This window comes from Microcebus murinus, chromosome 1 (genome assembly GCF_040939455.1).
Source record: "Microcebus murinus isolate Inina chromosome 1, M.murinus_Inina_mat1.0, whole genome shotgun sequence".
Lineage (NCBI taxonomy): Eukaryota > Metazoa > Chordata > Mammalia > Primates > Cheirogaleidae > Microcebus > Microcebus murinus.
In genome coordinates this window covers 160,512,504-160,534,241 of record NC_134104.1, presented here as the reverse complement: position 1 = coordinate 160,534,241, position 21,738 = coordinate 160,512,504, and the positions used below count along the sequence as shown (strand labels likewise).

At 44.8% G+C, this 21,738-nt stretch overlaps 1 protein-coding gene and 1 pseudogene across 9 annotated transcripts in view; both read left to right on the top strand.

The window, feature by feature from the left end:
• The window catches only part of LOC109729277 (putative uncharacterized protein encoded by ERC2-IT1), a 38,369-nt pseudogene extending 22,694 nt beyond the window's left edge, over positions 1-15,675 (top strand).
• ERC2 (ELKS/RAB6-interacting/CAST family member 2) overlaps positions 1-21,738 on the top strand; it is a 982,890-nt gene that overhangs the window by 837,011 nt on the left and 124,141 nt on the right. The window lies entirely within an intron of this gene.

The window sequence follows — 21,738 nt, the reverse complement described above, 5'->3', positions numbered from 1 at the left end:
CCCTGTTGCAGGTTGACCAGGTCAGGGCTACTCAGATCTACCTATAGGGTGATGGTCCTTCAATCTTCTTAGTACGATAGCTCTGCAGCAGGGGGAGGGAGATTTTCATGAGCAAGATTATCATGAGTGTTGCATTTGCAAAATGCAAATTCAATGCCTAGTAGTGGTTTATAGACATCTACTGCTTTGGTCTGCCCATTGTCTATCTCCACCTCTTCTGATCCCAGTAACCACATTTTCTTTGGGGAATTCCTTCTAGTTTCTGCAGTTCTGGGACAGTTACCCTTTGCGGAACACTACATCAGCTCATGGGCACATGGCAGCTCAGGGCAGCCAATCAGAATCCACTTTCCCTGGACTTGATCACTTCAAAGGAAGCTATCCCTTGGGCACAGTGATTGGTTCAGAGATGGGCACATGACCAAGCTAGACCAATGAGTCTCAGTTCTGAGACTTTGAGTTAAGACTCTTGGAAAAAGAAGTGCTGACTCTATGGAATTGGAAGCTGGGATGATAAAAATTTGGGGTACCAGGGGCCAGAAGGGCCATAGTATGAAGAGAAACTTGCCTGAGAGTGAAGTCAGACAGAAAAGGAAAGTAGACCTGAGAGATGGAGAGAGAGACAGATACAGATCCCTGAGGACATCATTTAAGACCCTGAATTTAAGTGTGCCCAGAACCCACTTAGTCCTAGATGATTTAGTTACAAGAACAAATAAATGCTTTTTTTTTAACAAGCCAGTGTGAGCCCAGACAAATAGAAATTGCATCCATTATTGAGTCCTGGTTCAAGTCAATTTAGCAAGTGTTTGCTAGGTTCTATGGTGGAAGCTGTACCTCAGAACTATAGGGAACACAGGAGGCATGCTCTAATTATAACCGTTATTATTATCAAATTTATTTGACATTTCCCCTTTTCAGACACTCCTCAGCACTTTACAAACATTACTTCATTTGACTCTTCAAGAAAATCTTTTTTCTCTTTTTCTTTCTTTTTTTTTTTTTATTAGAGATGGGATCTGGCTCTGTCACCCAGGCTGGAGTGCAAGGATATAATCACAGCTCATTGCAACCTCGAACTCTTGGGCTCAAGTGATCCTTTCACTTCAGCCTGCCATGTAGCTGGGACTAGAGGTGCATGCCACCATGCCCAGCTAAATTTTTAATATTTTGCAGAAGTGAGGGCTCACTGTGTTGCCCAGGCTGGTCTCAAACTCCTGGCCTCAAATGATCCTCTCACCCCAGCCTTCCAAAGTGCTGGGTTATAGGCGTACGCCACCATGCCTGCCTCAAGCAAATCTTTTAATTATAAATAATTATCTGTATTTTACAGAAGAGGAAACCTAGACCCAGAGGGTTAAGAAATACATCCAGTGTGACAGTAATGATGACATTGGAAGGATGTAAGTTGTGATCTGTGATAGCTCCAGAGTCTCCACTCTCACCACCCTGATTTCTCACCTCCTTCCCTTCAGAGGCTCACGCTCTGGCCAAGGAGACATAAAGGAAACACACTGGTACAGCAGGGCAGGTGTGGTTGCTCCCTGCCACCCTCGGGGACTTGGAAATAAGATAAATAATATTGTATACCCATGAAAGCAAAATGGAATAGATCAGAATAGAGATTTGCCAAATTGCCCTACAGAGCCAAAATGCTCCCCAAAAGCCAGACTAGGTCTAGCTGCTGAACATATTGATAGCAAAGAAATACAGGTGTGTCAGAAGAGATGTCAGCCAAACATGGAAGCAAAGAGCTAGGAGGTCAAAGAGGAGAATCTTGGGGAGGTGCACCGTAGCACTAGCTAGGAGATGGGCGCCATAGCCATGGGGCCTCTCGATGGCCAGACCATCTCTATAGCAAGGTGAGTGACCAGGTCGGGCCATGGAATCCAGGGGTCACTCTTCCCATGAAAGCTACCATTCCACTGTGGATTAGTGCACTGGGCCACTTAGCATGATACCCTCAAAGGACTGCTTCAGCCAGTACCCCTGGTTTGGGGGGGTGCCACTCCCCTCTTCATTGTTACCTTTTCTACTCTCTTTTAAAAATCATTTTTAAACCTCTGCCTCCCTAGAGGGTATGTCTGTAGGGAGAAGACTGTTTGCCACAGGTAGACATTCCAGGTTGTGCAGTGATGGTTTAATGTCATTGTAGATTCAACTGGCCTTTGGGGTCTAATTTGGTTTCCATTGTGAGTTGTTATAAGGAGAAACTGGATCGGTAGAAGCTGACAAGTCTTTGGGTCCATACATCAATTAGAGTTCTCAGTATAAAGTAATCACAGGGCACCTGATTTGTAGTGTTAACCAGACAGAAACTGGCTACTTTGAAAGCCGCCCTTTTGGAGATGAAGTTCCTCTGTGCACTGACAAGTCAGGTTTCAGAACCTTTCAGATTCAAGGCCATGGCTGGATGATGGCATAGCAGCCATTTAAGGTACATTCTCCCATAGGTGAATCTTCATGGGTACACCTGTGTCCTGGATGAGAAGGGCCAGGCAGCTTTGCAGACAGAAAGAACAACATGAACTTTGAAGTTAAATGAATTTAAACTTGAGACCCAACTTCACCATTGCTAGCTAAGTGGTCAAGTTTTCCAACTCTTTAAGGCTCATTTTCTTCATGTAAAACATGAGGATAATAATAGGATCTGCTTCATAGAGTGGCTATGAAGACTAAAATGAAAAAGAAAAAAAAAGAATGCAAAGATTTCAGCAGGGCACCTGGCATAGTTGCGCTCGTTAGCTGTTAGTGACTATCTTCTTGCTAATATCATTGCATCCCCTGGTGAACACACCCCTCTGTCCATATACCTTTCTATGTATGGTCCAGGCCCAAGTGTTCCATACAGTGACTCAGGCTCTCAGGAAGGCTGGAAGTCTTGGAGGAAGAAAGTACCTGGCCTCACAGTAGGCTGGCTGACCCAGCTATCCACAGGGTGCAGACTGGAAATGTCAAGGAGAAAAAAGGCCCCAGTAGTTGGGTTGGACTGCATAGTTCGACCTGGTTGAAGAGACATTCCAGATCAGCTATCAAGCCAACATGCCATAGGGAATGTAGTCCCAGTTTAGCCTTATCTGTGAAGTTTTTCAGTAATATCCAAGAATCTAGATTTCTTTGTGAAATCTCTCATTTTTTACATCATAGCAACTAATTTGGATTCTTTGAAACACTATGCAGGTCCAACAACCAGCCTATGAAGCAGTCTTGGGGCTTTATGGCCTTTATCTTACAGGCTGGGCAGGATTAGAGTAGGAGCTGAGTTTGGGTTGCTCCAGAAGCATATTCTATGACAAAGATGAAATACAAGCAGTTATCTTAGGCAACATCAATAGGGCAGTGGGGGAGTGGGTCAGGGATGGGAGGGTAGTCAGTAAAGGGGGACATGAAGCCACCACTGTGGGTGACTGGTAAGTGGAGCTTAGCCCTGCTAGGGACCTCGGGGGGCCAGTGCAGAACCTGAGTCATCCCGCTTTGGGGCTGAGGGAGCTGGGATATGGATATTCTCATTCCTGTCCGTCTTTGGCTGAGGGCTGCTCCTGGGGACATCGGTACCCTCACACTCCTCACCTGCCACAAGCCTGTACAGGGCAGGCTTTAGGGGCCAGAGAGGCCCTCGGACAGAGGCACGCAAGGATCAGCAGCTGGAGGAGTGCTGCGTGTGGTGAAATGGGAGGGTCTGATGGCCATGGCGGGCACCTGCAGAGTCAGCAGGAGAGGGCACGAGAGAGGCAGCACCAGCCACTGCACCAACAAGTGCTCAGAACACCCACTTACCCTTGCAGCTGTGGGGTGGGTGGCAAAGGTCCCCTCACTGGCTTCATCTTTTCCGTCAGATGAAGCTTCCAGCACATGCCTCTGATCTCCTTCTTGTGCCAAAGCGGGAGTTGAGGCTGGAAAGAGATGTGCTCCCCTAGCAGGAATGCCTGCCCACCATGCTTGCCTCTAGTGCTTGCCTCTAGAGGCTCTGCCTGTCAGTTACAGGAAGATCTGCGAGATTCCACTCTCCTCCGTTATCTTCTGCCAGGTCTCCAGTGGCAACTCTGCAACCGATTTCTGTAGAGTGGTTCAAATTGTTTTATATCTTCTTAGCTGCCAAGTACAATGTCATAAGCAATAAATAAATAAATTTTTGGCCTATCTGGAAAGCATATTTTGTCCAGATGCGTCCTTGAAACTTCAGCTCTGAAACATGAAAGTCAGATTGGAAACCACATTCTCAAAGCTTGGGGGGAAGTAGGCTCACATGGAAAAGTCATTTGATTGGCAGGTGCTGCCAAGCAGCCCTAGATTTGTGTCTTGCTGATAGCCAAGCAGCATGCCTTCTGAAACGCCAAGTGTGCGAAGGGATGCGGCTCACCAGTGTCTGTGCTCAGCATGGGTGGCCCTGCTGGACAGCCTGGGGCCGGGGGGAACCAAGCTTGGAGGGTGGCTTGGCTAAGGAGCTGAGACCTGTATGTGCCTTTGGACCTCTTGACCAGCTGGGTTGGAACAAGCCTTCCTCATCTTGAGGGCTTTTCTGGGGTGCATACTGTCCCCAGCCACCTTGGCCTTGCTGAGGCAAAGGACAAGGCTATGGGGACATGTAACCAGGAATGAGGAGGAAGAGGAGGGAGACCGGGATGGCTCAAAGCCAGCTGGGCATGGTTTCGCTGGTTTAGCCAGCCCTGAGATGGAGTAGGCATTCCAAGACAGAGCTTGGGCCAGCAGGGAGACGATCTGGGGGAACAGATATGGCCTTGAAGACAGGAATCACTATGTAGGGCTCAGCAATGGTGGCTTGGGCTGCCTGTGCCAGATGGCTGAAATGCTTTTAAATGTCCTCTTTATCACTTTTTAAATTAAAAATGCACACACATAAAAAGTTAAATTAGAAATGCATGAAGTGAAAGGTGAAAGTTCCCCCTGCAATGTCCCCAAATCCACCCTGTATCCTTCCAGAGATTATTCTAGGCTTACATACAAACAGAATTAAAATGAACCATGGAGGAATTCATGAAAAAATGATTACAGAAATGGCAATTTTATATATGTACATACACTTGTGAAATACATATGTGTATATAAAAGTAAAGATGTCACTTCTTTTCTTTTTTTAGGATTTTTTTTTATTTCAGCATATTATGGGGGTACAGACTTTAAGGTTTCAATAAAAGATGTCACTTCTATATCTGAGTATTTTTCTTGAATGAATTCCTTCACCTACCATCAAGATTTAATTCTGGACTCTCATGTAGTCCTTGACTGGCAGCCCAGCTCGGTTGCTGAGTGTGAGGCTATTGCAAGATTTTATAGATGGTTAAGAATATTGGCCGTGGGCTCAGGTACTAATTCTGATACTTTCCAGTATATGGTCTCGAATCTCTCTGTGCCTCAGTTTCCTCATTTCTCAAAGCAGAACAATAACATGCCCTTTCCAGGGTGGTTGACTAAAGGAGAGAATGCCTTTGCAGCCCTTATGTGGCACGGAATGCCTGCCCGGCACATAGCGCTTGGCAGAAGCAGGAGGGAAGTGTTATTACCAGGAGAGACAGCAGCCATCTGGCCAGGTGTGTTTGCCCAGGGACCTGGTCTGTAAATATCTACCTTTATAGGTGCTCACAGTCTTCTCCTAGCCAAGTAACTGAGAAAAAATACTGGAAAATAGAATGAGTTTAGAATAATTTTTGAAGTCAATAGTCAACTAAAACCATTCCAAAATGCCTGAGAGCTTGTTGCAAACCATCAGCTGTTCTAGACCAGAAACAGAACCTGATTTCCAGTTGTAGATGATAAATAAACACAGTACACTGCCCTTTACAACAAGTGGCTGTTTTTTTTAACCCATGCAGATGTGTCCTATTTACATTGAAGCTGTCATACAAATTAGCAAAGGCCCACAGAATCTGAAAGAAGGCAGACTGCAGGCCCCAAAATGTTCCCAGGAATGGAAAACAGTTTATCCCCCTCCTCATGGCTGTTGTGGCACAGTCCTGGTAGAAATTGGGCAGAACTGAAGAGCTTTGTCCAGGCCAGCAGAAATGTTTGCTGACCAAGCGGGCTTTGAGGCTAATCTGCAAGGCTGGGTACAATGAAATGCAGTAGGGTCTGGAGCTGATGTGATTTTGACTTTTTCCGTAAGAAGTCCTGAATGTGGAACAGATATGAAAATCCCCTTATTTGGTACAAGCTGTGTGTAGATGGCAGATGGAGTCTGCATTAAAATACCAGTTAGGGAGTAACGGATGATCTCCTGAGTGTTGGCAAAATACTTGTTCAGCTACACTCATCGGATTTATCCCTTATCAAACTGCCTGTGTAGGCTGTTAGAGGGAAAATCTGGAGGATGGAGCCACAAATGCAAAATAGATAAGGGCTGGTAGGGGGAGGTATTCAGAGTCCAGGGTGTTCCACCCCTCCTATAAACTAAGAGTTTCAGAGAGGGGAAGAGCCGGCTCAAGATGCCCCAGCCGAGGCCCAAGACTAGAACCCAGGCTGCAGGGCTTCCACCAAAAGCAATTTCTACCAGGTCTCGCAGCTTCCAGATGAGTTTTCTCTTGGGGGATGCACATGGACAGAAGATGTAAACAATTTAAACATACGCATTAAAACTCTATGGCTGATCTTCCTTGGAGAGGAAGCAAATCCCTGATTGTGTGAGTCCAGAGGTGTTTTGGCTGTAGAAGAGCAATTCATTAATTCTCGAAGCACTACAGAAGACCTGCAGAGGATGCACCTGCGAAGGCCTGTGTCTGGGACTGGAGAGCACACAGGTGCACGCAGGCCCCGCCCGCAGAGCAGGGCGCGAGCTGCCCGCAGCATCCTCTGAGAGGCCGGCACAAAGGGCTACCCGAATGCAAAGAAAGCGGCTTTCCAATTTTGCCTAGATGATTCAGGGAAGGCTTTATTTGATCTGGACCTCTAAGGGGTAAATAGGCTTTTTCCTGGCAGAGAATTCATTCATTCATTCATCTATCCGTTCATTCATTCAATTGAATTTTACTGAGCACCTACTTTTTGCCAGTCTAACAAGCAGTAAATATGTAGCGATAAACAATACTTAGCTCTCGTGGATTATATTCTGTTGGGGAGAGTCAGAAACTAAGCAGGTAAATGGACAAATGAGTTTAGAAAGTGATAAGCACAAAGAAAGAAATGAAGTGGGAGAGACTGAGGGTGAGGACGGCGCCGACGGGCTGGGCTGCGCGGCCCGAGTGCCCTTCCAGGGAGCCGCGGAGGGCGTGGAGCGGGCATGCCCGCGCTGTGGGTAAGGACCGGACCCTGCTGAGCCTTTCTGCTTCAGACCCACAGAGAGGCAGAGCTGAAAGTCAGCATGATCCTTTTGTTTCACAGCACGGAAACTGAGGCTGGGAGAGTCAGCTGGGGCAGTGGGCGGGCGGGGCCCCGACACAGGACCCAGGGCACAGAGCTGTGCTCCCCGCCTGCCTCTCGCCCCCACCCGCCTGCCTGTCTTCCAGCCACGTGGACTAAAATCTGTTCCCCATCAGACTGTCCAGAGAGGGCTTTCGGGCTTGTTTCCAGTAGTGTGTTAAAAGGCAGTCACCTTGAACGGCTTCTGCCTGAGAGAAGTGTCAGCGTCGTCGCCACCTATGTCACGGAGCAGCGGCACATGACGCAGGAGCCCTGGCCCCATGGGGGGAGGCACAGAGCCGTTCACCAGACTGGCTGTGTGGCCTCAAGAGCGTCCCATCTTCTCCTCTCTAGACCTGTACCTCTCTATGTTGAAAATGAGAGGATTGGGACATAAACATTACTTTTAAAAAGTTATTCCCGTGTTGGATAATTTTGAACTAAACAAGTTAAACAGATTGCCTGTTGCAGGACTTCTCAGAGCCTTTAATATTCTAAGGGACTCTGTCAGACTTCACAGGGAAATGCAGTCTGATGCATGTCACAGATGTATTTATGCACGTGTCCCTGGAATGTTTTGGAGGGCACACATAGAACGTGTGTTCCTCAGGGTCCCCTCAGTGGGTAATCCCGAGGTTCTGAGGTGGGGCATGAACGGGAGCCTTCATTCATGTCCTTGCCTGGTCATGTTCAGCAGCCGACATAGAGTGGCAGGTTGTCGAGTGTCTCCGTGGTGTGTGTCCCCTCCCCGGTCCCCTCTCTGCTGACTGTCCTCCAGTGACTTCCAAAGGCTGTTTTCTGAAGGAACGTGACAACAGAAACGGCACCTCTCCCTCTGGAGCCTGCTTGGAGCTCCTTGTGGGCTTCAGCCCCTTACCAGACATTTCTGCCCAGTGCTCAGCCCAGGACAGGCGCATCCCCACCACCCGGCAAAGGGAGCCTCTGCCAGTGGACAGCGGTACAGCCAAGGCTCAGTCCTTCTCCATGAAGCTTGCTTGGGACGTTTCCCTAGGGAATTTCTCACTCTTTTACTTTTTATCTTGTTGCTCACCTTTAAGACTCTTATGCTCAAGGATAGCCATACAGACTGGGGGTCTCTCAGGTGGCCCCTGGAGACATCTACCTGCAAGCTACATCTCTGTGGCTCCCACAGAACTGTCGTCCTCATCCAGCATGCACTGTTCATTGAGCACCTACTGTGCGCCAGGCAACATGTGAAGTCCTTTCTCTGCACAGGTCATAGTCCCCTAGCAGCAGCTGTGCAAGGTGCGGGCACTGCTGTTATTCCTCCTATGTGGATGAGGACAAGGAAGCTTGATCCAGTTTAGTGACTCCCCAGAAGTCTCACAGCTGGCACATCGGACGCCTGGAATCCCCAAGTCTGTGCATTTCATTGTTGTGCTGTATTGCCCTATTGATGTTTGAGTAAATGGAAGGTGAGTGGATGAATGAAGGAGTGAATAAATGAATGAAGAAGCCAGTGAGTTAATGACTGAAAGGAGAAGAACAACCACCCACCCACCCCACCCCCAGTTTCAGGAAACTGGCCTGGCCATTGCAAGCCCCGCCATCTTCCGGCCCATTGTCTCTGTCCCCTCCCCCTCCCCCTCTCCCAGCCAGGGCACACGTGGGCACCGCCCTCTTGTGGGGCCTGGCAGCCACCTGCCAGCAGCCCACCTCTGCTCCAGCCTGCAGTGCACGCGCGGGCGCAGCCGCGCTTCCAGCCGTGGGGTCTCGTGTGCCACTGCCGAGCTTCTCGCCAGGAGGAGGGCAGCTGTTCCGGGATTGGAACATGAAGAAAGACGGGCTGAGATCAGATAAGCATCCCTTCCCAGGCAGACGTGCCGCCCAATTTGCAGGCCTCTGTTATATTACTAGCAGTTAAGGAATGTTGAAATGGAGCTCTAGCCTTGATCTGAATCATAAGCTCTGAAGCTATACTTAAGTCTACCTAAAGATATTTCAATTTGCTATCTCTCTCTTTTTTGTAACTCCCCTTGGCTCAGAGCACACTTACATCCCTGCAGAACACAGAAAGCCAAGGCGTATTTCTTAATGTTTTACAGTACAGTTCTAAGTCCTTCTTATCCTTTGATAATCATATTGTAACTTTTACTCAACGTATTTGTGGGTACGCCTGTGTGTGTTTTATGTAGAAGTTCACATTTATAAGAACAGCATTTGCTCCTTTTATCTGTTTTCCCCAAAGCTGTACTTGTAAGACCACATTCAGCAGTGGATTAATCCCCAAATAACTTAGTTCAGCTTTCACAGCTGCTGCCAAACAGCGTCTCCTGGATGGGTGTAGACGCTGTGGTGGCTATAATTAACAGTTTGTCGTGGGGCGGAGGTTGTAACACAGGGACTGAGAACTGGGCCGGGGAGGTCACCAACTGCTAGAGAAAACTGCCAGCAGAAGAGCCTACAGAGGACTTCTCTTGGAAGGTGGAGGAGGACAGGTGACACAAATGTGTCCTGCAGCAGCTGGCCAGTGTGAAGCCAAGGGACTGGATGAGCCGGCAGGCTCGTGTGCGTGTGTGTACGTGTGTGCACGTGTGTGCACGTGCACGCATGCGTGTGTTTGCATGTGTGTGTGTTGGATGGAAGAGGGAAGCATATCTTTTAAGACTAGGTTTGGTTATTAAATTTTGTTTGAAATCTGATTTTTTTACTTATTACTTCTGTGACCTTAGGCAAATTGCTTATACCTGGCCTCTCTGCACCTCAGCTTTCCTCTCTATAAAATGGGGATTCATTCATTACTCAGAAAATATTTATTGAGTGTCTGCTCTACTCCAGACTCTGTTCTATACACTAAGGATGCAGCAATAAATAAAAAGACAAAAGTCCCTGCCCTCACGGAGCTTGCATTCCACAGATGGGGAAAAACCCTCACAGGGCAAGTAATTATAAGAGTTAAAACAAATTGTTCATTAAAAGTGCCTAGCACAGTATCTGGCACATAATAAGACTTTTAGTGAAAAGGAACAAATATTAACATTATTATGCTTTAGGTTATATTTACTAAGTGACCTTCCTCTCCCCTCCCAAAAAGCAATCATGAGTCTAAATTCCACCATTTTATTTTACAAGCAGATTTTTCTTTGGGAAGTAACATAAGAGTATTTGGGGAAAAGATGCTCTGTAAATGTTTTGCTGGCTCAGTCAAAACAGTGTATCTTTGTATCAGACATCTTGAAGGGTAGCAATGTTTCTTGAGTGGATTTTAGTAAAGGAAGATCAGCTCTCGGGTGGTGGCTCAGACATGACAAACTGGAACAATGCAGAAAGGAATGCCTGAACAGGTTGGATTAAGAATTGCAGGGCAATTACTTTCTGCAAACTGATATGCGAGAAAGAAACACAGGCACACCTTGTTATCCAGAAACACAATAAGCAAAAATTCACTATTACAGAATTGTAGAATAGGCAACCTCCTACGTAAAAATGGGTTGTTATTACAAAGGGGGAGGGGGCGTTGTGAAATTGGTTTGGAATGTGGGCCTCATTTTCCACTAGAGTAGAGTTCATGGACTGATTCTCAAGGGCTTATTTAACCTACACTTGCCTGAAATGTATTATTTTCCGCTCACCAGCCACTATGTGCAACGTGGCTTTTATGGGGGAATGCAATCAAAAGACCCTCCTCTCCCTGCCTCAACCTGGTACCACTTTGTACTAACTATACAGGGATTCCCCTTGGGTTCCCCTTATCCAAAAATTCATTATCCAGGGCGAGTGCTTAAAAGGTAGCAGGAAAGCCAAGGTTGTCATAACAGTAAAACATTCATGGATCGATTGACCACTTATCCAATTAGCCCCACTGAGACATCCTTCCCCATTGATACCGGGCCTCTCACTTTGTTGAGAGTAAACTCTTTGTGCATCTTTTTTTTCCTTGGATTATCTGGATATTTTCAGCAATTGATCGCAATAGATTGCACAACACGTGCAAAACGAAGTAACAAATTTTTCGAAAGATATAAGATTTTATCAAGTTGATGAAAGGGATTTCGGAGACCAGGTTTGTGTCACATGCAAATTCATTAACAAATGATAACTTATTATCAATTTTAAAAAGTCAATAAACATGATGACAGCCCAGGGGCTTCAGAAGGATTGGATGTTAGAGGCTTATGGCAGGTCCTTAGGAAAATGGTGTATGTCTCACATATCTTTGCAGCAGCCAACCTCTTGATGGCCACACTGACGCAAGGGAAGGACGGCACACACGATGCCCTCAAGCAACCTGGTTAGGAAAAAATGACCCGAATAAATCAACACTTATTTTATTCTTTGTTCTTTACAGAACTATCAAGTTGATGAAATTATAACCCAAATTTTGTTAAAAATGTATGTATTCATTTCTAAAAATTTTAGTCTCATTTTTAAAGATAAAGTTCCCAATTTCTTTCCCACTATTTACTATGAAATGTTGGTCCCTGTCAAAGGGGACTACCCTCTTCCAGGTTCCAGTTTTTCTCTAATAAGGAGAACTTTGTGTATTTAAATTGGAGACATTATCACAGTAGATCTGCGCTCCCCAAGCCCCAGACCGTGGCCCGGTACCAGTCCATGGCCTGTTAGGAGCTGGGCCACACATCACCACCTAGGCTCTGTCCCGCCACCCCTGGTCCCTGCAGGCCTGTGGAAAAACTGCCTTCCATAAAACTGGTCCCCGGTGCCAAAAAGGTTGGGGACTGTAGCTGTAGATGACTACATTTTAGACATTCTGAATTAGGGTTAGTGGGCAATATGGGAGCAAGGTATCTGTCAGTCTAACATCTCTCTGTCTACACTGGTGATGCTTAATCTTTTCAAGGTCATGGACTCCTTGGATGGAAAACATGGTGATAACTGAGGAGTCTTTCCCTAGAAAATGTATAAGCAAAGAAAATTTCAAGGGGTTCACATACCTTCTTGATGTCTATGCATGGATCGTAGATGCTAGATCATGAATATAAATAACCCTGATCTACACCCTGGACTGCAAATCATATATTATTTATTTACGATGTACACATATACAACACACATATATAAGTATGTGTGTATGTATATGTATATATGTGTATGTATATATAGTTTATGCATATAATTATACACATACATTTGAGCACCTATCAGATACCAGAGCACTTTATATATTTTCATCTTTTTGTTTCAGACAGTGACCCTATGGGGTATGTAATATTGTCCTAATTTTACAGATAGAAAAACAGCCTTGAGACCAGTTAGGTAACTTGCCCAAGGTTTAATAAGTGCTGGAGCCTACTTTTCAAACACTTGGGTTTTCTAAGGCCTAAGCCCATACTTTTTCTATGATATCAGGTCAACTCTGTATGTTCACATATCACACTAAATTTTTTTCTTAATAAATAACTTTTACAAAGTCTTTAGTTATTACCCAAGAACTGCTTGTTTGTTGTAGAACAATTACACATTCTAACTCTTAACTTTTGAAGTGTTCTCAATTCTCTCTCTCTTTTTTTATCATAAGTTGAAGAGAAAGCAGGTATTATTATTATTATCTTCATTTTACCAAGGATATAAGGTAGGTTCTGGAACTTAAATGACTTGCTGAGATTAGCTGGCCAATGGTAGCTCACTGATGGCTCTGACTCGGGCTGGCTGGCCGCCATGGGCCCGCACGCAGGGCTGTGCCGCCCGCTCACGCCCACTCTCCTCTTGGCACTGCCTCGACTCCCCTCGTCCTGTCCGCAGAGACCCCCATCACTGTCACACTCACGCTCTAACTGACCCTGGCACCCTAGAGTCTGGAGGGCATTTGTGAGTTTGGAGCTCTTGATTTTTTCCGTATGTATGTCTTGAAACCCAGAGACCAAATATTAATATTTATAATGAAAGCTGCTTTGCAGTAATGGTTCAGAGTCTCAATTGTATTTAAATTTTAATATTTATTTTTCCCTATTTTATCTTCACTATTAGATGCCAACTTACATCTGATTTTACTACAAATGGGAGCTACAGATTTCTTCAACAATAGACTGGATGAGTATCCAGTAATACATATGTCAAAAAGTAATGGGAAAATTGTAGCTGCAAAGTTGATTCTGTGCTAGATACTATATTAAGTATTTTATGTGTACTAAGTCATTTAATCTTCACAGTAATCCTATGAGGTAGCAATTGTCATTATCTCTATTTTACAGATGAGGAAACCGAAGTGCAGAGAACTTGGGTCACTTGCCCAAATTGTAGCACGAATAAGGGATTTGCATGCAAATTTTTTCAAGTCTGGTAAAATTCAACTGTGTGATATAATAGCAAGTCCCTTAAAAACAGAGCCACATTCTGGAGGAGGCATCAGAAACTGTCTTTTATCTTTGTATTTTCCCATACTCTATATCCACATCATGATGATTGATGCTCCTGATTATTACCTCAAGGCACAATAAGATTTTGAAGAATCTTCTCAACAATCAAGGAAATATCAATCTCAAAGAAATATTCAAGGAAAGATTAACTTGGTTTATTTATTTTTATTTTAAGTTGCATTCTAAGTCTATGATGATTGCTAATCCCATTTTTAAGCTTGCATTCTAATTCTCTGAAAATACTCCTTTAAATACGTCACCTTGACCCTAGAGTATTAGCATCAGGAAGAACCGCTTGCAGAGCCTCACCTGCAGGAAGACCAGCACTGCAGAAAAGTGTCTCCAAGCTGGGAAGTACTTCCTCTAAATTTTCAAGAGTAAATTTCTATGCCATATTTGCTCATGAATATATAAACCCAGGTAAATAAAGTGATAAGATTTCATAATTATTTCCTATTTAGGCAGGTAAATGCATGCATACACCTGTATGTATGTGACTCTCAGTGTAAATACATTACATTTTTTCAGTCAAGGAAAATATTTCCCTCACCTATCTCTGTACTGCTTATTCTTGAGAGTAAAACATGTCTAAATCCACATGCAGTGTGAAATTAACAAGCAGATTTCCCCTCTCCTCTCCTTTCCTCACCCACCAGGCAGGATATTTGGCACACGCTGGGGTGCCATGGGAATGGTACGGTGTAATTATGTGGAGAGACCAAATCAGGGCAGGAAGCAAATGTAATCAATTAAACCTGTGCTCTGTGGAGGGCATGGCAGCCAGGGAGAACATGTGGGTGAATGTGAAGAGAGACTGAATTTAGCATTTTCCTCTTGGGAAAAAGAAAGTGGTCACCCATGGGTAACATTCAGATCTGGCTTTTCAGTTCTGTGTGTTTTCCTCTTTATGTGATAGTATGAGGAAGAGTCTCCGAATTAGCCATAAACCCTAACTCTGCATATTCTTCATTGTTTATTCATCCAACAAATTTTGAGTGTGTGCTGTGGTTCAATAGTATGTTAGTGCTAGTGCAGAAGGAAGTGTCTGCTCATCAGTGCCATCTTCCTTCCTTCCTTCCTTCCTGGGTAAAGCAAGGGTACATTTCCCCACTATGCAACTGGGTTCTGGCCAGTGGAATTTGAGCAGAAGTGATGGGCTATCTTCACCATAAAATAGTCTACATAAACTTTGTTATGCTTTGCAAAGACATTTAAGCCTACTTGAATCAAACTGAGAAATTTGATGGGCTAGCAAGATAGATGGAAAAGATGGCTAGTTGGTGAGTGTGCAGTTTACCAAGGCACCAAGGTAGCTTAAAGGTAGAAGTTTCACTTTTCCTTTAACACCTTTTTCATGATCAAGAAAATAGTAGAAGGAAAAGGAAGGAGGGATTGTTAGAGAAGGTTCCTGTGCCACAGGGAGCAGGAACCTATACTGGCTATCTGAATCCAAAAGGAATATGTAGTAGTTGGGACTCTTGCATCAACATCAATTCAAACTATTTTTTTAAAGGGGAGGAATAGGAATATATTGGCTCTTATATCTGAAGAGTCAAGGTGTAATGACTTCAGGTATGGCCAGATCCAGGGGCTAAAAATAATGGTATTAGGACTCTGTCTCTCACCATCTTTTAACTTTGCTTTCACCGAAGGAGATTTCATTCTCTTGCAGACTTCTACCATAAGATTCACCATAGAACACAAAAACAGCTGCTGACAGCCCCCGATGTTTACATAATAGTGTGGATATCATAGAAGTATGGAAGCCTCTCTCCCCCAGTAGTTCTAGCAATCCCAGATAGAATCTCATTGCATCAGCTTTTGTTGTGTTCCTATCCATGAACCAATCACTGTGTAGCTAAAAAGTAGGATATTTTAATTGATTAGACCTGTGTCATGTTCCCTCCCCAAGGTCTGAGAGTGGGGGAAGCACAATTCCCCAAAAGAAAAAATCAAGGTATTACTATTAAAAAAAAAAAAACCCAAATGACAAGCAGGCAATAAGAACATGTGATACAGGGCCTTTGGAAAACCTGTGGGGACTGTCACTGAGTTGAAAGGCTCAATGGGTAGCTAAGCTACACAGGACCGGAGCTAGGGAGTAGAAAATCAGGGTGTTTTTCTTCTACTTTCTCATTTGCTTTTCTGTCCCCTCTCATCCAATTTCCTTTGCCTTCCTCATGCCCTTGCCCTAGCCTGCATATTCTCACAACCTTATCACAGACTGGCTCAGTCTCTTGGAATCCTCTTTCTCAGTCCTTGGGGGGGCGGAAGCTCATTGGTCCATCTCAAAATCAGGTCACAAGCTACAGGTCACTGACCAGCCTTATAGATGTAGTTGCCTGAAGCAGGAGTTCTAGCTTGGTACAGTCAACGCTACAAGTTGAAGCAGATCAAGCTGTTTGGGGGTGTCTCCTTCCAGGTCTGTGGATAAGGTAGGATCTTTAGAAAAGTATAGCAGAGAAAGCTATAATATGTATCAAGCATAGGCAGAAACTTTTGCAGAAACAGGCTACAAGGCCATTCCTAGAATATGAGCTTTGTAGAAAACCTGGAATCTCATTCCTTGACAAAGACAGATGAGCAAAGAATGGGCTATCAAGGAAGCAGGAAGTCCAAGTTAGTTACCAAGGAAGCAGACAAAGAATCAAGGCAAAGTCTTGGCTGCTCCAACACAGCACCGATTTCTCCTCCTGGGGAGGTGAAATGCAGCCACAGGACCTGGGTATTGTAGTATCTTTTAATATCAGGTAGTGCAGGTCTTCCCTAGCAGCCCTCGAGTTGCTTCCTATGAGGTGACACAGTTCTCCTTGGGGCCCCAGCTGTCTGTGAATCTGCCCCCTCCTTGTCAGAGCCAGAAGGGGTACCTGGAGTGATGTACCACCTTCTCTCTCAGCCTTGGTCCAAGTGTGAAAGCATCTGCTTCCTGCCCTTCATCAGCTCATAAGTCACCCAGGGGTCTAAGCAACTAGTTTTATTAGAAACAAAAAGTAAATGTGTGCGTGCACATGCACACGCACACCCCACAGAAATTAAAGTGCCATAAATTGATGCACGCTGATTAAATTGAGGTTGGTTGGATTAAAAGCAAGAGAGAGTTTTTCTAAATGTGTTGAAATTAACCTACGTGCTGCACACGTGCACTTTCTTGGCTGATATAGATTTAAGTTGACAGAGCTTTCAGGCCAAGCAGGATGTTAGGTCTCCTAAGCATTCATTCATTTGTTTATTGATTCAACAACTATTAATATTTTCATGTACATTATGTACCAGAGTGTCCTAGCATCTTCTTCCTCTTCAGCTCCAGCCTGTGCTTCTCTCCCTTCTGTGGGCTCCCGGGGCTTCTTTGTGGCTGTGTCCTGGTAACTGGCCTCCTGGGTATGAATACACTGTTTTCCTCCGATATTCCTGCCCCGCAGTTCTGCACCTGGGTCCCCAAGATCCATCCCTGCACCCTTGAGATAGCTTTCTTCTCTGTTCATTTGGTCTGGGGACATGCTAACACTACTTCTCCCTGTGGATGAAGGTGGTGTTCCTCTCCTAGCACCTGGACCTAGTCTCCCTAGAGGCGGGTGACATATTTCCATGATGCCTGAGTATCAGATTGCGGGCACAGCCCAAATCCTCTTTAGCCCAACCTACATGTTCCTGTTTTTCCTGTGAGAACTACCTCCAGCAGTAAGTGCACGTACAGAAGCAGCCCAGTGCCCCTGGATCCGACGAGCAATTCACCTCGTTTCGAAGGCATTTCTCCAGGGCGTTCTCAGATCTCAGATATTGTCAAGGGAGATGTAGTAGGCACTGCTTTTACCAGGGACCATTCATCATATCGTCTTGAAACCAAACCCTGTGCTGCCCACTGTCTTCAGCAAGATAAGCAGGGGATAGGAGGGCATCCTGTGAAGGTTGCAGCTGTACTGTTAATACTATTCTCATGTAGTTTGGTGAGTACAAATAAAGAAAAATGCTTAAAGTTTTCCTGATTTCCTTTTAATTTTTAGACAAAGTGGTAGTGATTAGCCAGCCCTGTACACCCTTAAGGAAGTCAATTTAAAATCTGGTAACCAGCCAACAATATAAAAGTATTTGAATGCTGTGTATTTATTAATTAATGTATTTACTTGGGGGATGGGCAAGGACTCTGGTTCCTGCTCTTATGGTGCCCTTTGGCGAAAAGACTGCAAAGTCTAAGGTGACTCTTTGGGGAATCTCTCTGAAGTAGTAAGTCATTCATGGCCAACCTTTTAATTGAAAGTAATAATAATTCCAATAATATTATTAAGAACCACCATTAGCTCAGGAAGGACTGAATTCACTGACGTAATGCCAAAGCTATGCCCAGCGATGACTGCTTTGCTGAGCCCCTGGGGGAATAACTTTCATGAACCATTGAAAAGTTATGAGCTCCTTGCGCTTGCACCAAGAAAGAACATGGCCTTAACTATTTGGGAAGCCATGTAAAAATGGAGAAAAAGCTACTTGTGCTTTTAACAACTTAATTAATAGCTGCAAATGGAGTTAATTCTCACAAAAACCCCATGGAGGAGGTTGGGATGTGTGTCGACAATGGAAAATTATCCTGATTTTATAGGTGAGGGCGATTCCAGACAGAAGGAACAAACATGGTCAGGGAGAAAGACAAAAGATGACTTTTTGTTGTGGGAGGAACAGGGCCCTGGGCAACAGGCTCCCTGTCTGGGTTGGGACAGGGAGATCATTGTGTGGGAAGAACTCAGTGGGGTAAGAGGAATCTGGGTTAATAGCCTAAGAGAATTGGGTTCAGTTATTATTTTTGCCATTTGTTAGCTTTCTGACCTTGGGCTAAAAGGGTTAACCTTTCAGAACCTTAGTTCTATCATCAATAAAATGGGAAAAGTAGTAGTAACTAACTTATGGAGTTGGAGGGTCAATGAGATCATGTCTGCCAAATTCTTAGCCCAGTGCCTGGCCCGTAGATGGTTACAACTATCTAATATCCTCATTATCTTTCTTTATTAACTGATTCTATAAATCTGTAATGAACACCTGCAATGTGTCAGGAACCATACAGAATATAGAGAACAGTTTATTTTGAGTTTACTGTCTAGTAGGGGAGTTGTAAAGAAACAAGTAAACACATCAGTAAGTAAAATACTTGTGATTTGTACTAAATTTGAAAGCCTGACTCCATTGAGTGGATCAGAGCTTCCATTTGTACTAAGGGACAGAGAGTGGTTTTTAATAACTTGGGCTTTAGCATTGGTCAGACCTGAGTCGGACCAGCTTGGGTGCCAGTCCCTGCTCCCTGTCGCTGCTTTGGGGCAAGTCCTTTATGCTTTCTGAGCTTTGCTTCTCCCTCTGCACAGGGGTTGGCTCCCTGCCAGGCCTGGGACATCACAGGTGTTCAGCAGGCAGAGCTGGTACCTCAGCCAGTCCCACCTGTCCTCTTAGCAGCTCTGGTTCGTGCCTCCCCATCCTCCACAGTGTGATTCTGCACTCCGCAGATGAAAAGGAAGCTGGGGAATTGCATTTCCACTTCTCCGCCTGGACAGGGGTGAGCAATTTCCCTGAGGATTTGGATAAAGCAGGGCTGGCATTGGCGTGAGAAGGGAAAGAACGGAGCGACCCAGGAGCACCCGCAGCCTGCCAGGGGCTCAGCCACAGGCCTGACCCAAGAGGAACTGGTGCAACACTTTGCAGGTTCATAGGATGGGCAAGTCCCCAACATAGAGACTGGGGGACAGGGGTGGCTGGCGTGGCTGTGAGACCATGCCAGGTGCTGGCAGCAGTCGGGGGATTGAGACAGGGCACATGATTGGGGTGAAGCTGAGAAGGACTGTTCTCATCGCCTGCTCATTTCCCTTTGAATGATTTGGTTCAACTGGGCTTAGAAGTCATGACTGAGCACTTATTCTGAGAGTCAGGTCCGGTTTGTCATTAGCAAGCAAGGCCTTTAGAGCAGGGGTCTGCTAACTGTGGCCTGCAGGCCAGATCCAGTTCCCTGGCTTTTGTTGTAAATAAAGTTTTATTGGTGCACAGCCACACCCATCCATTTCTTTTCTGTGGCTGGTTTCATGCCACAACACAGAGTTGAATGGTTGTGACAGAAACCAGATGGCCTGCAAAGCTTAAAATAGTTACTCGCTGGCCCCTTACAGGAAAAGTTTGCCAACCCTCGATTTAGAATATTATTAATACCATTTTGGTAGGAATAGATTCATTCATTGATCCATTTATTCATTCATTACACAAATAACTATTGATCATCTTAAGATGCTCTATATGCTGTGCTAGACCCACCAGTGTCCCAGGTGTTATGCTCCATCCTTGCAATAGCTGTGTGAGGTACTGATGTTATTATCCCATTTTGCAGATGGGGAAATGGAGGCTGCTGAGGGAGGATGAGTGATTGGCCCAAGGTCATCAGGCAGCAAGGAGCAGAGCCAGGACTAGACCCAGGCTGTGTCGTCCTCGAATTCTGTGCTGTCATCCTTCTTTGATGACATCTCCCTCATTTTCCTTATTTTCTCCCATTAGCATGGATGACTGTGAGAAGGGAAGAAAGATAAAAAATGATTTCAAGTAAAAATCTCTGACAGAAACACTTGCTATTTAAAGTGATGGATGAGTGAAGTTGCTACTTATCTGGCAAGCCTCTGTTGAGTTGAGATGATTGCTTAATGTGCGTGGTCCTGAGCGTGCACTCTGATTGCTTTACACAATATCAAAAATCATCTGAAAATGTTTTCCCTCGTAATGATATGATTTCACCACTAATGTTGATAAACATTAAAATGACATACAACATTTCCTGTTCCAACCTGACAGAGATCTTGGAGGATTTGTCTAAATATTAACATATCTTTAAAATAATCAGCGGGTGATTATCTGGATAAGAGGTCAAAAAAAGGATGTTTAGAAAAAAGAAAAAATAAAGCGAGGTAGGTTTCCCACTTCTGAACTCTCTGAACTTCTGTGGGAAAGGGAAGAGCTGCCCGCCTGCTTTAACAGGTTAAAAATAACCACTATTAGTGAGCAAGAGTGAGATTTCATTATCCTTTAATGCTCATTCTAGACATGGCTTTGCCAGCGTCTCCACGCAATAAATGCAAACCAGAGTTTCTAACTGGAAATAGGAGAAGACCATCCTAACCGAATGGATCACGCTTCCTTCTAATGACGATTTATGAAGAGGGTTTAATCTTACAGTCTAAGTAGAGGTTCTACCGACAGGTTCTCATATGAACTGATTAGGCTTCCCCTGTAGACATTTTTATCAGACTGATTCATTCCTCTGGAAGAATGCTGGCTTTTACATTTTTTTAAGAAGAGATTCCAAATGGCTTGTCAAGATTACATCTTGCATGTGAATCTCAGCCAGGATTATGTTACAGCTGGGACTGACAATATTTAATAGGTAGAATTCAGGCAGGATCATAGAAACCGAGCAAGCTGGTCCCAATAAATAGCAGGCATGTGGATGTATGGTGTACCTACATCCCAAGTAATTTCAAGGAAGTCTGTGCATTAGATATCCTGGGAGAATGCATTGATACATAAAATATAATATTCAAAGAAAATAAATTACTTCAACTTTTGTCTGTTACTTATGGCATGAGCAGATTCTTACAAACTCTCTTCGTGTCTGGGGCTTTCCATGACCTGAATTCCTAACCACCCCTTCAGATCCGCTGTAAAAACTACATACTTGGGGAGAGGAAAGAACCAGACCCTTTTGTGCTAAGCCGTCCTAATGCGGAGGTCTCGGCTGTGCTTGATAAGTGCTGACAAACTCACCACATCTGAAGGGGCTCCTTTGAGTGACAAGTCCCCAGGTCTTGGAACACAAAAGGAGCCTCTAGCGGGCCGCTTGGGAGGCAGGCATAGCACGCTGCATTTCCCACCCGGGACCCTTGACTACCCGGCATGGTATGTTTTGTGATTAGAAGGAAAGGGGACTGGAGGGGTGTGCATTGGTGTCATCTTTGTGTTGATTAAAAAGAATCAAGAATGAAATCCTTAAAGGTGCAATGGTGCTTTTCAATGAAGTATGAGAGGAGAAACATATTAA